Raw genomic sequence first — 14,178 nt, 5'->3', positions numbered from 1 at the left:
AGCATGCTCACGATACAAATCCACCTTCTTGTGCATCTTGTAGATGAAGTGGAGATTGTTGGACATGTCCATACGCGATAGATGTTCTTCTTGGAGCACTTCATGAAAACCTTGAAAGGCTTTGTGCGACAAGAGCTCGGCTAAAAGGTAGCATGGTTGAAGGTTGGTTGGTGTCTGAGGTGTTAGTGCATATTTCACAATGGCTACCAACGATAGATTCAAACAACAGTATGCTATGGTCGTTGAAGGAAGATGATAGACTGACCGGAGATGTGGTGGTTGGAAATGGGGTAGAAAAAAGAATGGATACTGCAATGGGGGAGAAAGTGAATCGCTTTTGTATATTGCACCATGCCTCCATGGAGACGTGGCTCGCTAGGTACGAGCAAGCTAGGAAAGATCGGGAAGATGTGCGATCTGAATTTCGACGTAGTACATGCCATTGACTGATTCGATATCCTGAGGGCATGGAGGAGATGCCGTGGTTTATGTCAATGCGATGGTTAGATGGATCTTTGACCATAGCATCTCGTGAAGGGGCAGAGGTCTCAACTAAGGAGTGGGAATTCTTGAAGGGATGGAGTCCAAAGGCGATGACGTGTTTAGGGTTTGTCATATCTATATTTTATATGCGACAACTAATTGAGTGTTTCAATGTACAACAGAAAATATGTAGTGTGACGTGGTCGCATGAACGGCATTTTCGTGTGGAGGTATCGACAAAATTCGCTCGACAACAGATTGTGGTATCATGGCAAAGTTCGAGCAAGAGAGCCGACGATGAGCAACGGATCCAAACACCGTTATAGATGAGATGGAGTATTTTGGGAAGTTGCAAAGTATAATCATGGTGGATTACTGTAGCTTCTCCATGATCCTATTCGATGTGCAGTGGTTCAAAGTGGTACTTGAAAGAGCTGGAGTAACAGTTTGACGAGGTCCATCTGAATTTCTCAAAATAGATTCCGAAATAAGATGTACAGATTTACACAACATGTTTGTGTTGCCTGCCCATTGTGAACATGTGCATGAACTCATATTCTTTAATATTTTATTACGACATGGTACATGTCACAAAAGTTAAATCTTTCTTTTATGTGATTTTGAATAGGTAATTTTCTATCCAAATCCTTGACAACCTCGATGGTGGTATGTTATACCTTCAATTCCCTGAAATGTGAGAGTATATGATCAAAGCGATGTTCTGAGCATAGATGAGGGCAGTATACAAATAGAGGGGTTGATATTGCAAGGGGTGGAGGCCACAAAAAGCTTGGAGCATGTAGAGGAGCCCGAATTAGGTAACAATGATAGAAATACAGGAGTCCAAGAATTCTTTGAGAATGAGGTGGACTCATCCTTTTGTTGTGACATGTCTATCGACCTTTTAGTGTATGCGAAGTTGTGTCAGGAGATTGACATGGGACCATAGGGTACTTCATACTTGGAGCATCCACGTACTCAATTCATTGACAAATCGCTTATAAGGGTACATAAGATATGCATTTTAAGTAAGATTATTTTTTTAAGATTTATATTACCATGCTTTGTATGATTTATATTGATTATGCTAACATTAATTTTTGTATGTGCAGGTGACTTTTGTGGATATTTAGATCAGCACGATAAGTCAAGGGATGAGCGACGAGAAGCTACAAGAGATCTTCACGCGTATGTCTCCAGATTAGATGGCCCGATTCAGAGATATAGTGGACCAGGAGCTATCTTGGACACCATCAGGCCGTTCTCTTAGATCTACTTTGGTGCTCTCTAATGCTTCGGTTTCCAGTAGACGAGGTCGATGCTCCAAACTTGGGATAGACGGAGGGAGTTGTTCTGGGGGATGCTATGGAGATATGGATACAGTGAGCCCACGGTTAGCTCGGGATACAGGTGCTACTCCTTGCTCTTATGGTGGACCCAGAGAGTGTGGCTCAGGTGGTTGTTGTGGAGGTACCGATGTAGTATCTCCGTCTCATCATTTTGATGGAGTTGCGTCACCTATGGGATTTGTCACACCTATGGGGATGTCTACTCTAGACACTTTAGCTTTCGCTCAGTCGTCCGCAGGTGGATCACAATTTGGACATGTTACAGGTGGTATTAGAGTGAAAATCAAATTAATGCATAGGAGGATTTTTATGCAACTGTGTTTAGGAAAAAGTTGAAATTAAAAGATGATTCATCCTCTAATGAATGGTGGGGTCTCTTTTAGAGTAATAAAGATTGGCAAATATTTCTAGTATTTCAAACAATGTTTATGTCCACCATGCATTCCCTCGATTTTGATTGGTGGGATCAGTTCATGAGAATCTTGGAATGCATGTATAATCCCTTTCCATTGTATGAGAAGCATTGGTTGATGCAAAGTTGACTCTACTATTTCATCAATTCCGATCCACTTACTTATCTACAAATCAACCACAAAAAAACTAAGTGGAAGAAAGAACTTAAACTGATCAAGATATTCATCTTTGAAGAGTCACACCCAAACCCCATCCTCAACATAGGTAGAGAGTGGATTTGCCAAGACCATTACCTTTATGACCAAGTACTCTCCATTCTCTTGACCAAGCATGTTTCCATTTCAAGGCGCTCCTACCACAATAATTATTGTAAAGATGACTTTTTAGATCTTCCCCAAGAATGCAAAATCCTAAATACATTTGCAGACCCTCTAACCTACAAAATTATTAATGTATCTGAATTTCACAATTAGAACTATTGTACGCCAAGTTTGATCTCAATAATCTCTACTATGATGTAATATAGAAATTAGGCCAGCATTATTACAATCGTGAATAATGGAATGGTTCTCAATTTCTATTTAAGATTGTATGCTTTCATACTAGACTCATCATGCTATAAATTTAAAATCGTGGATTCAATTACTGAAAACGTTAAGAGAGAGATGAAAGCGTAGTTTATAAAATATATATCTAATCTTGTAAATGTTATTGATCCCAGAGCACTAATCTTTTTATACCTATGCTTTCTCTGGCTAAAGTGCAAGAGAATAAATTTCTTCCCAAGAAAATCAAGCTGCTCGAGTTTGACGACAAGTAAGATTATTGAATCTGAAGCCAAAATTTGGATTGAATCCATGGAGGATTACTTTACTACTATAGGGACCACTCCTAATTGGGTGATGATAGCTAAGTTAAATCTAAGAAATGAAGCCCAGGTTTGGTGGAAGAAATGGTGCAATGACCAAGGGGTTTCTAAAATAACAATCACCTGAGAGAAGCTCAAGCAAGCTCTACACGCGCGATACCTCTCGCCAACATACCACGCTTTAAAGATGAATGAATTCTTTACTATTTAAGATAGTTTGAGCTAAGCTTAGAAGCTTACTATTCTAGATTTGTATCCCTTTGAAATACTGCCCACCCATGGACATCTTCCAATAGGTGTCAAAGTTTTGCCATGGACTAAACCCTCCAATAGATGCTCGCTTCGAAGAAATACACCCATATGATTTGCAAGACACATTAATTTGAGGTAGGCCCATTATCCAAGAGCTTCAACCAGCACCCAAGAGTAGCAAATTTTGGAGACAAAATTTTCCATACAAAGAACTATGTGGATTTGTTAAAAGGATCCAAGGACAACACCTGACTGGTCAAAGAAAGAAAATACAATTGGAAACTTTTTACTTCTAGTCGGCAACAATGAAGCATTAAGGTATTTCCATTGCAATAAGCTTGGCCACTTTGGAAGGCACTGCCCAAAGCTAGGCCAAACTATCCACCGAGTACAATTTGATGGCCGAATTGAGTAGCTATGGAGAAGGGAAATGTTACTAGAGTAACCTTCAAGGGGATAGAAGAAGGGGAAGATCCTACCTTGAAGGGTGGATATGGAAAGAGAAACAATACATACTGTCCTCAACAAGAAAGGTCCAAATCACCAATTCTTAGTGATCCCAACCCTGGCAACCTACCAAGATAAATCATTAAAGATTATGATTGACTATGGAAGCATCCACTCAATTATCTGACCAAAGTGTGCAAAAAATACTAGGGATAGACACTACACCTATATCAAAGTTGTTCATAGAATTAGCAAATTGAAAAGAGGTAATTTTTCTCAGCAAACTAGAGAAGTAAAATTTAACTTAGGAGGCAATCTTTCCAACATGGAGTTCAGAGTTATGAACCTAGGAGCTTACAAGTGTTTGCTAGGGATGGACTTGTTGATTTGCAATGACACTCTTATTAATAACGAGAAAGATAAAATCACATTTCAATATTAAAAAGAGAGTTAGTAACCATTTAGGGAGAATGTGAAAAACCTAGGATCCAACTGGAAAAAGCATCTAGGAAATTGAAGGGATTAAGAAAATGACTATCTATCTACCTAATCAAGCCTAATAAGATTACACAAGGAAAGGAAGCTGAAGAAGGGCCATCTTGGTTAGAAAAATATGCAAATGTATTCTCAAAAAATCTAACTAAATTACCACTACAAAGAGAAGTTGATCATGAACTCAAGCTAACATTAGGAGTTATTCTAGTATAAAAAAGACCATAGCATATGTTTATTCCAAAAGTCATTGAGCTAAAAGAGCAACTCAAGAAACTCTTGGATCAAGGATACATCATGCCAAGTAACTCACTATGGGGAGCCCCAATATTGTTTCAAAAGATGAAGAATGGAACCCTCTGCCTTTGCATCAACTACCGTGGGTTAAACTAGGTGACAATAAAAAATAAGTATCTAATCCCGAGGATAGGCAAGCTGCTTGACTATCTTTAAGGAGGAAAGATCTTTTGAAAAATTGATCTAAGATTAGGTTATTATGAGTTAAGGATCACTAAGAACATATTCCAAAGACTTCTTTCAACACAAGAGACCACCATTACAAGATTATCTTAATGTCTTTTGGATTAACTAATACACTCACAACCTTCAACATGTTAATGCAAGATTTTTTTTACCCTATCTGTCCTTGTCTTCTTTGATGACATCCTAGTCTACTCAAACAAAGACAAAGATCATGAGCTACAATTTTGTTGTCATTAAAACAATAAGCACACACAAGCTTTACGGCAAGAAGAAGAAATGTGTCATCTTTAAGAGGTAGATTGGATATCTTGGATTCATAGTATTCGATTAAGGGATTGCAATAGACCCTACCAAAGTTAAGGATATGTAAGAGTGGGCATGCACGAAAATGATTAAGGAAGCCCAAGGATTTTTGGGCTTAATAAGATGGTACAGAATCTTTATCATGGACTATGCCTTGATTTTTGTACCCCTAAACAACTTACTCAAAAAGCAGGTTACTATTGTGTGGATTTCCACTAAACAATCTAGCTTTGAGAAGCATAAAGAAAGCTTTGTCACAATTCCTATCTTGAGAATACTTGATTTAAGCCAAGAATTTAAATTTTTGACCAAAGCAAGCTCTCTTACATTAAGTTGTGTACTCATGAAAAAAAGTCTTGCAAGAGTGTGACTTTGAGATCAAATATAGGCCAAGTAAGGAGAACGCCATTGTAGATGCCCTAATCCATAAAGCATTTTCCAATGCCCTCATCTTAAAGGAACCATCTAAGGCAAGATCTTTAGCAGCTATGGTGTCAATGCCTAGTAATTTGATAATAGAAATGGCCAAAGAAGAAGGAACTAAGGATCCAAAGTATCAATGGATAATAAAAGGAATCTTATCCAAGGAGATAAACCTTAAGTTCAAGCTCAAGTAACTAATATTCTCTTCAAAGGAAAGGCTTTTCTACTTCAAGACAAGACTCTACATCCTAAGGAGTCAAGATGTCAAGAAGAAGATACTTTAGGGAGCCCATGATTCCCAATTCTCAGGACATTCATGCTATACCAAGACTCTCAATCTTGTAAGAAGAAGCTAGCACTTGGAAAAACTCAAAGGAGATGTACTTAAATATGTCACTGAGTACCTAAGTTGCCAATTGGTAAAAGCTAAACATGTTAAAATGATAGGGAAGCTCCAACCACTTGACATTCTACAAATGAAGTGGAAACTTATTAACATGAATTTTGTACTCATATTATTCCATGTGCAAGGAGGATATAGCTCAATCCTAGTGATTCTGAATATACTGACTAAGGTTTCTCACCTTATGCTAGTTAAGACTAACTATAAGGCTTTAGATTTTGCAAGGCTCTTTGTGAAGGAGATCTTTACACTACATGGATTGCCTACAAGGATTGTTAGCGATCGTGATTCTCTTTTCACTTCTCACCTCTAGAAGAGCTTGTTTGAAACCATTGGTATCCAACTTTGTTTCAATATAGCATATCATCCTTAAACTAATACCAAACTGAGAAAATTAATTAAGTCATTGAAGACATACTCAAAGCTTACTATTGCAAGAAACCTAAGGGATGGATACAATACTTGCCTTTAGTTTAATTTCCTACAATGCATTCTATCATCAAAGCATTCAAATGGCTCCATTCCAAGCTTTGTACGCCAAGAATCTCTAGCTCCACTAAACTTTTTGACCCAACCCTATTGGTAGAAGCTTTTAAGAATATATTGGAGGAAATGGATGAACAAGGGAAGGCCATTAGACAAGATATCCAAGTTTCCAAGGGTCGGAAAAAATCATATGCTAATCTAGGGAGGCAATAACTAATCTTCAAGGATGGAGACATGATTTTTATTTGTATTTTTCCTAATAAGAGCTCCTTCCTTAGGAAAATTCAAGAAACTAAGCCCAAGGTATTGTGGACCACAGAAGATCCTCAACAATTTGTGGCTCAATGCTTATAATTTACAACTTTCTAAACACTTGAAAGTTGACAATGTATTTCATGTTAACCTATTGAAAGGTTTTGTAGAAAATCCAAATCATGTTCTTGATTATTAAGAAGTTGTAATACCAAGCCAAGGAATCCTTGAGCTTCAACTTGATAGGATACTTGATGTAAGAGAATCCATCCTTTAGAAGCAAAACACTTAGGACCTCATCCAGTGGAAGGATTACCCTGAAGAGGATGCCACTTGGATAGATGAGGATGTCATATGTAAGCAACATCCCTAGTTTTTTCGAGATGAGGACATCTCAATTCCTCTAAGGGGAAGAGGATGTTATGTTCAGTTTCCCTTCCCTTGACGAAAAAACAAAGGGGTTTAAATATTATTTTCAAAGAACTTTGATGATCATTCGAATGGAGTTGAACAAACATTACAAGAGAAGGATGATAGCAAGTTGGCTGATGTAGCGTGTTTATAGAGTGAGATGGAAGGAATAAGGGGATACATAGGAGATATATGAGCACATTCAGAAGTATTAGCTAACTAAAATTTCTAGAGATCTACATCTGGAGAAACTCTATGAACTTGTGAGAAGAAGTAACCATATTAAGGATGGACTATCCAAGCTACTAGCTTGCACATAGAATAGCATGCCTATTCAAAATCTCTCTCAATATATTTTTAGCTAATGTAACTGAAAGGAATTATAACATGGATTCATCTTCAATGCAATAGTTTAGCATATATTTGTAATCTTTCACTTACTTTTATAGAACTTCAAAAATTGCTACTACAATCTGTAATTTTTGTTCAAAAAACTATTTGCTATTTTATCAAAGTTTGAAAGAATCTAGGTCCTTTAGAGGATAATGTTTTTGTATAAATGATGAAGAATGTACTGTTTTGAAGTTGTGGGTTTTAAGAAAGATTCGTAACCATATTTCTTTTTCAATAATGCAGGACCTAAAGCACTTAATCGTCATTTATGAACCATTTCAGCTAATGGATTGGTTTGATCCAAAAACTGACAATGAAATTTAAATTTGAAGTTAGCTAGCTTTCCTTTTCTTGGTAGGTAGTAAGTTGATGTATAACTCTTTTGAAGTTGCAGTCCACAAGATATGATATTTAAATTTCAAAAAGATTATTATAATATAGTTTTAACTAAATAATTATCTACTGCATTGGATTATTGCTTTGTTGATCATGTTATATTTTTTTCAAAAATGTCTCCTATATTATTTATGGTGTATGTATCATCACACTCTTGCTTGTAATAAGTTATCATAATGATATATTATATTTTTAAGTTTTTTTGGCCCCATTATGTGCACTCTTGATATTCCAATCATATCATTCCTTTCTGGTTTCTTTGGTTTTTTTTCATGTATGGTGATGAATCATCATCACAAAATTTTTTGCATTGTATATTTTCTTTCATTTCGTCAACCATGGTTCCTTAATCTTGGCTTATGATGAATAAATATGCACATACATATAAAAAAATGCACATTCACACTCACACACATACGCACACATACGCACACATACATCCTCTTTTATTTATATTTATAACATGGACGCATATTTGATTTTGTGATTTTTATATTGAATATTCATAAGATATAGACATTTTAGGTTGTCCTTTACAATGGTGCACCCAATATGTTCTATAACTACCAATCATATATGAAGTGCATACGCATAAACTCAAGGTGAGTGAAGGCACACTACAATGGTTAGAATCCAATTACAACAATTACATCACCTCGTAAGAGATAGACATGAATATAATGCAATGTAATATTTGATCTTGACAGCTATTGTGCTTGGCGTATAGCAAGACGAGACAAATAGGAGCAATATAAGTATTCAAAGACTAGAAGTGTTGCACCAACAAGACAATTGAAATACAACTGATCCTTGTGATGGGTTAAATGCACACTTACAATTTCTTAATGCCACTAGGGCTGAGCATAGGCATGCAACAAGAGTGAGAATGTGATTATAACATGCTCAAAAACGTGTAATGAATGCAAATGAATATAGCATCATTCATCATCAAGAAAATACAAATAGTGTTCAATAGAATTATACCCTCTATGAATTCATGCACGTGGAAGTATTGGCACTTGCAATTAGTCAATAAAGCAATGAAAACTAAAACAAATACAAATATTGAGATGCAAAAAGTGCATCATGGGAATAATCCTCCAATCTTTATTCCTCAAAAGGTGGGATTTGTTCTATTCTTCATGAAATGCTATACAATGTGGAAATTCATCCATTGGCAACTATTTTGGTCTTTCAACAACCAAGCATGCATACTAGAGGTTTATGAGCATTGCGTGTTGAAGCTTTGGTGCTTTGAAACAAAAATTATGCATTCTATTCCAATTGGAAAACATTGCTATAGAAATGAAAAAGTTCTCTTGCCACCCTTGTAAGAACCACCACAACCTTTGTGTAGTTTATCATATGGCTCACATCCATAAAGTGCAAGGTTTTAGAAAAACGTGCATGAATACAATAGTGCTTTGGATTTTGTTTCAATGGGTGTCAAAATTGATGAGCTTTTGCCTCATTATGGAAGTGGCTATACTTTTCAAGTCCATGGTTCAATATACCATTGCATAGGTTCCCTATTGCCAAGTGAGAATAGAGGTCGAATACCAAAGTTTGCACAACTTTATATTTACAATACTAGACATGAGTTATCAAATCACAACTGTCTTGGCTTTTGCTTGAATTATTAGAGGGGCTTCAAAACATGATGCATCACCACAATGTTTATGCTCAAATATTTAGAGTAGTGGGTGCCAATTTGGAAGTCAATCCTTCTATTGAAGTTAGAATGGCAATCTTTGAGAATCAATCAACTTTTAGATTGTATTCTATCCCAATAATGAGTTATGTTGCAATTATTATGTTTGGACAAGGTGATGATGATACTCTTGAATATTGCAACAATTAAGTTTTCACTAGGCAAGGGCATTTGATTACCATGTCTAACTTGCATAAGGTCTATATGTCTTTGTTGTATGTATTTCTCTTTCCAAATGGAGAGAATGGATGGCATATTTGGGTTTCTTATAGCTATGCAGATCCTCATTTGGATGTTCAAAGTATCAACAAATATTGTGTTACTCAATTGTAGTACTATTCTTATCGACTTCAAATTTGTGATGTCCCAAATGTATATCTCTTATGTGGCGGCCGCTTGCTATAGTAATACATTGTTGATCCTTATTTTACTATTGAGAATTGCATATTGGCTTGGTGTCATCATAATTAGGCAACTTTGCGAACAAAAGTGTATAAGGGATTGGTTGATATGATAATATAATGGATAGAAATGACAATAACATTAGTGGAGTTGATGTGGATAAGAGATTTAGTACTACCATCCTCATTCATAGGTGGACTTATATTCATGTACTAGTTGTATGAGGATGCTATGGAAATTGTATGTAGTAAAGGGAAGCCTATTTATCACCATGATATGCAATCCTAAGTAGCAAGAAGTTGTAGATGCTTTGTTGCCTGGACAATCTGTATATGATTGACCAAATTTAATAGCATGATTTTTTCATGAGAAATATAAGGATATGATGGAATCATTAATCAAGAAGAAACTATTTGGAAAATTTAGTGGGTATATATTTGTTGTAGAGTTTCAAGAGACAGGCTTACCTCATTCACACACATTATTGATATTAGAAGCACGATCTAAGCCCTTGGAACCACAATATTACAATAGATTTGTGTGTGTGGAGTTTCCTGATTAACAAATATTTCCATCTTTATATGAGACTATTACTAGATGCAATATGTATGGTTCATGTTCAAAAAGTCCTTGCATGATTGATGCAAGGTGTACAAAGGACTATCCAAAGAAGTTTATGCATGAAACTACAATTGATAAAAGTGGTTATCCTATTTATAGATGACACAATGATGGGAGGAAGCATAATGTAAAGGGTGATAACTTAGACAACTGATGAATAGTATCCTACAATCCTTACTTAAGTTCTAAGTACAATGCTCATATAAATATAGAGGTATCCTCGACAATTGATACAATAAAGTATTTGTATAAGTGCATTTACAATGGTCATAATAATGCAATTGTTAAATTTACAAGCATGCATGATTCAAACTCCAATAGAAATGATAAGGTTGATATTGATGAAATTGAGAGATACTTAGATGCATGATATGTTTCTAATTCTGAACCTTATCGACAGATATTTGAATATAAACATGATGAGAAACTTAATATTCAACAATTACAAATACATTTGTCTGGAGAGAATAATATTGATTTTCATGACACTAATAATATTGAAGATATGATACAAAATGAAAATGTACAAAAAACTACTCTCACAGAGTGGTTTACTTGCAATTGCCTACATATTGAGGCAAACATCATCATATCAAGGCTTTCCGATGTGTTGGGTTTGGAATGTAAAAAAGAATGTGGAAAAATAGAAAGCAAGAAAATATGCATCTTAGAATATATTTCGTGGCTTCTACATGTGGAGAGAAGTACTACTTGTGGCTACTCCTCGCTGAATGCAAGGGATGCATTTCCTTTGAGGCATTGTGTATGGTTGACAATGCAATCTATGCCACATTTAAGGAGGCTTGCATGGCTAAGGGTTTATTAGTGACTGATGATGAATGAAAAATATGTTTGTATGAAATTGCATTAATGCACATAGGTGCACAACTCATGATTTTTTTGTGAGGTGTACAACTCATGATTTTTTTGTGAGTATTCTGGTGTTTTGTTCACCTTCCCAACCTAGTGTGCTTTGGGAAGAGTTCTTGGGACCATTAATAAAGGATATACTACATCAATTATCTTTAAAAATTACAAGTCTCTTTGCATGCAAGATGTTACTAGTAATGAATCTTTGATGTATATTAAAGGGATTTTGTGTGAACATGGTTGCACTTGAATAGACTATCATGGTCTCCCTGCTCTAAGACCCGAGGAGTCCACCTTATAGAACATGTAAGATACCACATGACTTCAAGAGAAATGGTAGTATATTTAGTAAAGTCTATAGGTTTATATTTACAAAAAGGGTTTTTTAATTATAATTTAAAAAAAATTGTATTTTTAGTAAAGTGAAAGTGGTGATTTTAAGGCCTTATAGTATGTAAAGAAAGGGTGTTTCTTAGTATCATTTGAATGCACATTATATGGATAATTTCTTATAGGTGAACTCCTTAGGCTCTAAGAATGCATGTCCATGTAAATTGTTATATATTTGATTAATCAATTTATGGAAATTTTGAAAAAGATAGAATATTCTCACATTTGGAATGTATGTTCAATGATGGACAAAGAAAATCCTTTTGAAAAATAATGAATGCTATTGATATTGGTTCAAGTTTGACTTTTTTCTTGGATGGACTAGGAGGTTCAAGTAAAATGTTTCTATACAAATTTATGCTTGCAAGGCTACATACTCAAGGTCACATTAGCATAGCTACAACATCCTCAGGTATTGCAGCATTGCTTTTGCCACTTGACAACATTGTCCATTCAAAATTCAAAATATCATTATAATTGGACAATAACACCACATGTAATATACATGTTCAAAGTAACCTTGCAACATTGCTAAGAGAGACAAGTCCTATTTTATGGGATGAAGCTCCAATGATGTATCATTAGAATCTTGAAGCACTTAACATAACTCTCAAGGATATTATGTTGTGTGATAGGCGATTTAGTGGTAAGGTTATTTTGTTGGGTGGAGATTTTAGGCAAGTATTGCATGTTGTGAAAAAGAGTAATCATAAGGATATTGTTGGTGCAGCTCTGTGTTGCTTTGGTTTGTGGCAATATATCAAGGTGTTGAAACTTACACAATATATGTGAGTGACTATGAATGAGCATCATTTTATTGCATGATTACAAGGTATCGAGGATGGAAAAGATTTGTTATGCACACTAATAGCATATTGCATATCTCATCTATAATGATATTGAAGGGAGGATTGATATAGAACTTAATACAATTTGTCTATCAAAAATGTGCATTGCATACATGATTATCAGTCATCCTTTAGTGAGCATGCTATTCTTGGACCTTGAAACAATTATGTGAAAATTTTCAATAACCATGCATTGCAATTGATGTTGGGAGAGGTTAAATAGTACCACAATACTAATTCTATTGATAAGATAGAGGAAAACATTCTTGTATAGTGTTGAGTATCTTAATTCCCTTAACCTTGGTGGTGGTATTCCTCCTTATGTATTTCTTCTTCTAAAGATAAATGCTTCAATAGTGTTGCTCAAAAATTTAAATTCTTCAAAAGGTTTACGCAATGGTACAAGTCTTATACGCAAGGCATTTAGTAATAAGGTCATTGAGGTAAAAATAATAATGTGTACCAATGTTCGGAACAAAGTATTTATTCCACGAATAACTTTCATTTCAACTACATTTGAACATCCTTTCTCAATGAAACATTTGTAATTCCTTGATCATTTGGCATTTGCAATTATGATTAATAAATCTCAAACACAAACACTATCATATTTGGGGTTGTATTTGAAAACCCTAGTCTTTACTAATGGACAACTATATGTTGCATTATCAAGAGTAAAGTCACCAAATAATTTGAAAGTTCTACATAATGAGAGAGACAATATGATAAATGCTACCATCAAAATTGTATATAAAGAAGTTTTGCAAAAACTATTGCAGTCGCTCCAAAAGGTGCTCTTATTTGACTTGGTTCATTTGTCTTAAATCATATGTCTTTATTTCCTTGATTGTTATTATTGAAAGGTGAGTGCAATGATGATTAACAAAGTTCAAGGACAAATACTTTATTTCCTTGATTGTTATTAAGTGCAATGATGATTAACAAATCTCAAGGAAAACACTTTCATATTTGGGGTTGTATTTGAAAACCCCAATCCTTACTCATTGAAAGCTATATATTGAATTATTAAAAGTTAAGTCACCAAACAATTTGAAAGTTCTACTTAATGAGAGAGAGGATATTGTAAATGCTACCATCAACATTGTGTATAAAGACTTTTTGCATAAACTATTGTAGTCTCTCAAAAAGGAGCCCTTATTTGATTTGATTCATTTTTTTGAATCATATTTCTTTATTTTCTTGATTGTTCTAATGGTTTATTTGTGGATTGTAAGGTGTTTTAACTTCTTCAAATAACATTTCAATCTTGATAGCCATTTTTATTTTTCTTTGTTTTTAATCTTTATTATTTTAAAGATGAAACCATTTTTTAATATTATTTTGCACAAGCTTACTAAATGAGAATTCAAGGGGCATTGTGCACTATGGCTATGGATGATATTATCCACACAACTTTGTATGATGAAATTACTCATGGAAGTAGTCCTTTATAGTAGAAATTGTGTGTGTGTGTGTGTGTG

This window comes from Lygodium microphyllum, chromosome 17 (genome assembly GCF_053477565.2).
Source record: "Lygodium microphyllum isolate KBCC chromosome 17, Lygodium_microphyllum_v1.1.10, whole genome shotgun sequence".
In the NCBI taxonomy this organism is placed as follows: domain Eukaryota; kingdom Viridiplantae; phylum Streptophyta; class Polypodiopsida; order Schizaeales; family Lygodiaceae; genus Lygodium; species Lygodium microphyllum.
This window is presented reverse-complemented; position numbering follows the sequence as displayed.